The sequence below is a fragment of the Bos indicus x Bos taurus genome, chromosome 15, assembly GCF_003369695.1.
Source record: "Bos indicus x Bos taurus breed Angus x Brahman F1 hybrid chromosome 15, Bos_hybrid_MaternalHap_v2.0, whole genome shotgun sequence".
Lineage (NCBI taxonomy): Eukaryota > Metazoa > Chordata > Mammalia > Artiodactyla > Bovidae > Bos > Bos indicus x Bos taurus.
In genome coordinates, this window is record NC_040090.1 from 64,358,843 (window position 1) to 64,363,322 (window position 4,480).

A 4,480-nucleotide genomic window follows, 5' to 3' on the forward strand; every position below is an offset into this window, starting at 1 on the left:
AAACTCCTGATTCCTAAAAGAGTCTGACCATATCAAAGGTTGTAAAACAAGCTCCATGTCTATTAGCTAATTAAACTGGCATTCAGCACCATCTGCTGATAGGATGAGGCAAAGGATAAGATTCGTATCTTGGATCTTTCCAAGCAGGGCATGTTCGATGATGACTAGAGAAAAGGATTAGTTGCTAGCTGGATCTGAGCTCAGGCTTGGGCATAGAGGGAACTGGTTTGAAAGTGGGAGGGGTTCCCTGAGCTCTGGTTCAGACTACAAGGGTTTCACTCAAGGAAGGGTATGATGTGGGCATAAAACCATTCTTCAGACAGTTGAAGATGGTCACTTTCAAGAGCCAAGAACACCAGCTGTCCGGCCTTGTCCATTGCCTTTAGCCCCAGGTGGTCCTGTGTTTATAGGGTGCTCTCCTGTAAGGGAATGGTCTCCTTGGTTTGGCCACTTCTGTAAAATCCAAACCACTCCGAATCCACAGGGTCCACAATGGAATCATTGAGGAATTTCACCATCACAAACTTCTTGAGGGCCATCAGGTTTTTCTTGTAGGACTCATTGACACCTCTCTCTTGATTAATATCTGCCAGGAAGATCTGTGATTGCGGTATATGTCCTCCCTGATGGGGTCGTGCCAGTATTCTGCTTGCACCTGTATAGCAGTATTCTGCTATACAGGCATTCCTATATAGCTTTGTTGTAAGCCCCAGCGTTCAGTGTTTTTCTGATGAAGTCACAGATGTGTGAGCTTTCTCCTGGGCACTGAGGGAGTCCAAAAACACCTTGATGTTGTTCCCCAACTGAGATGAGATTGACCATGGGAGGTGATGGGCATCTCTGAGCCACTGCCCGCAGAAATTGGCCTCCCTTGGAGAATCCCATAGCGTTGTAGCCTTGCTGCAATTTAGGATCCTTAGCAAGAATCTGACACACTGTTGTTACTTGGGAGTCAACATTCAAAAAGAAGCTGTTCTCCACATCCTCTTTGATGCTTTAGCATCATTCCTTCCAAAGAAATCCCAGGGCTGATCTCCTTCAGAATGGACTGGTTGGATCTCCTTGCAGTCCAAGGGACTCTCCAGAGTCTTCCCAATCTCTAAAGATAAGATGTGAATTCCAGGTATTTTCTTCTCAACCATGTTTTTAATAGCACCCATACTTAAGGGATTACAACAGCTGTCTCCCATCCCATGCCAGATCACCAGTGGCAGGGGAGCCGGGTGGTCGAGATGCCCCAGCGCCAGGGAAGTGCAGGAACCCAGCAGGAAAGCAAGAGCCAAGAACCACAAGCAGCTGGACGATGCCATCCTCAACTTAAATATTTTTGAATGAATGAAAAGCACAGAGGTCAATAGTTGCAGCATGCAGGATCTTTAGTTGTGGCATGTGAACTTAGTTTTGACATGTGGCATCTACTTCCCTGACCAGGGGTTGAACACAGGTGCCCTACATTGGGAGCAGAGTCTTAGCCACTGGACCACCAGGGAAGTCCAAGACAATCTTAATGATTGCACTAACTTTGTAATTAAGGTTTATGTTCTTACCAATTTGTCTCTGAGGCAGCTTCAGAATCTAACCTGAATTCAAATTAGCCTCAGGGTCAGCTCTGGCCTGATGTTGGGTGTGTGCTGGTTTCTTCCAGATCATTTGACCAAAGATTAAATAGGACCTTCTTCTTTTTTTTTTTGCAATGTGAGATCTTTTATTTGATCATAGGTTGAAAAAAAAAAAGCTGAAAAGGCATTATTTGAATAATAGGGAAATCTTATATGGTCTATATATGACATTATTAAATTTATTAAATTGCTGTTAATTTTCTTAAGTGAGTAATGATACTTTGATTTTTTTTTTAATTTTATTTTATTTTTAAACTTTACATAATTGTATTAGTTTTGCCAAATACCAAAATGAATCCGCCACAGGTATACATATGTTCCCCATCCTGAACCCTCCTCCCTCCTCCTTCCCCATACCATCCCTCTGGGTCGTCCCAGTGCACTAGCCCCAAGCATCCAGTATCGTGCATCGAACCTGGACTGGCAACTCGTTTCATACATGATATTTTACATGTTTCAATGCCATTCTCCCAAATCTTCCCACCCTCTCCCTCTCCCACAGAGTCCATAAGATTGTTTTATACATCAGTGTCTCTTTTGCCATTAAAAAGAATACATTTGAATCAGTTCTAATGAGGTGGATGAAACTGGAGCCTATTATACAGAGTAAAGTAAGCCAGAAAGAAAAACACCAATACAGTATACTAACGTATATATATGGAATTTAGAAAGATGGTAACAATAACCCTGTGTACGAGACAGTACATAGGACCTTCTTGGAATAACTTCTGTCTTCTCTCAATTCCAGTGATAAACTTGAACAAAGGCAGTGGAAATAAAGCATGGGGGGCAAGTTATGATCTTTTCAGAGGAATATTCTGGGAAAGGTTAGAATTTCTTTATGGGCTGGAGGTTGAGTAGGGAAGACCAGCAACTGAGCACTTCAGTTCAACTCAGTTCAGTCGCTCAGTCGTGTCCGACTCTTTGCCACCCCATGAATCGCAGCACGCCAGGCCTCCCTGTCCATCACGAACTCTCGGAGTTCACTCAGACTCAGGTCCATCGAGTCAGTGATGCCATCCAGCCATCTCATCCTCTGTCGTCCCCTTTTCCTCCTGCCCCCAATCCCTCCCAGCATCAGAGTCTTTTCCAATGAGTCAACTCTTCACATGAGGTGGCCAAAGTACTAGAGTTTCAGCTTTAGCATCATTCCTTCCAAAGCAATCCCAGGGCTGATCTCCTTCAGAATGGACTGGTTGGATCTGCTTGCAGTCCAAGGGACTCTCAAGAGTCTTCTCTAACACCACAGTTCAAAAGCATCAATTCTTTGGCGCTCAGCCTTCTTCACAGTCCAACTCTCACATCCATACATGACCACTGGAAAAACCATAGCCTTGACTAGACAAACCTTTGTTGGCAAAGTAATGTCTCTGCTTTTCAATATGCTATCTAGGTTGGTCATAACTTTCCTTCCAAGGAGTAAGCGTCTTTTAATTTTGTGGCTGCAGTCACCATCTGCAGTGATTTTGGAGCCCCCCAAAATAAAGTCTGACACTGTTTCCACTGTTTTCCCATCAATTTCCCATGAAGTGATGGGACCAGATGCCATGATCTTCATTTTCTGAATGTTGAGCTTTAAGCCAACTTTTCCCTCTCCACTTTCACTTTCATCAAGAGGCTTTTTAGTTCCTCTTCACTTTCTGCCATAAGTGTGGTGTCATCTGCATATCTGAGGTTATTGATATTTCTCCCGGCAATCTTGATTCCAGCTTGTGCTTCTTCCAGCCCAGCATTTCTCATGATGTACTCTGCATATAAGTTAAGTAAGCAGGGTGACAATATACAGCCTTGACATACTCATTTTCCTATTTGGAACCAGTCTGTTGTTCCATGTCCAATTCTAACTGTTGCTTCCTGACCTGCATACAGGTTTCTCAAGAGGCAGGTCAGGTGGTCTGGTATTCCCATCTCTTTCAGAATTTTCCAACAGTTTATTGTGATCCACACAGTCAAAGGATTTGGCAGAGTCAATAAAGCAGAAATAGATGTTTTTCTGGAACTCTCTTGTTTTTTCCATGATCCAGTGGATGTTGGCAATTTGATCTCTGGTTCCTCTGCCTTTTCTAAAACCAGCTTGAACATCTGGAAGTTCACAGTTCACATATTGCTGAAGCCTGGCTTGGAGAATTTTGAGCAGTACTTTACCAGCATGTGAGATGAGTGCAATTGTGTGGTAGTTTGAGCATTCTTTGACATTGTCTTTCTTTGGGATTGGAATGAAAACTGACCTTTTCCAGTCCTGTGGCCACTGCTGAGTTTTCCAAATTTGCTGGCATATTGAGTGCAGCACTTTCACAGCATCATCTTTCAGGATTTGAAATAGCTCAACTGGAATTCTATCACCTCCACTAGCTCTGTTCGTAGTGATGCTTTCTAAGGCCCACTTGACTTCATATTCCAGGATATCTGGCTGTAGGTCAGTGATCACACCATCATGATTATTTGGGTCGTGAAGATCTTTTTTGTAGGCCAGGGGCGGCAGCCGGGAGGAGCAACCCCATGCCTGAGGCCAGGGGTGGCGGCCGGGAGGACCAACCCCACGTCCAAGGAGCGGTGGCTGCCCGGGCCCAGGAGGGCCTAGAGGAGCTATCCCACGTTGAAGGTCAGGAAGGGCGGTGGTGAGGAGATACCCCTCACCAAGGTAAGGAGCAGCGGCTGCACTTTACTGGAGCAGCCTTGAAGAGATACCCCACGCCCAAGGTAAGAGAAACCCAAGTAAGATGGTAGGTGTTGCAAGAGGGCATCAGAGGGCTGAAACCATACACACTGAAACCATACTCACAGGAAACTAGTCAATCTAATCACACTAGGACCACAGCCTTGTCTAACTCAATGAAACTAAGCCATGCCCGTGGGGCAAC

General features: G+C 44.6%; 1 pseudogene; it reads right to left on the reverse strand.

Annotated features, from left to right (window-relative positions):
• Positions 1–217: 217 nt before the first annotated feature.
• LOC113905881 lies at positions 218–1,310 on the reverse strand (annotated as a pseudogene).
• Between the last annotated feature and the right edge of the window lie 3,170 nt (positions 1,311–4,480).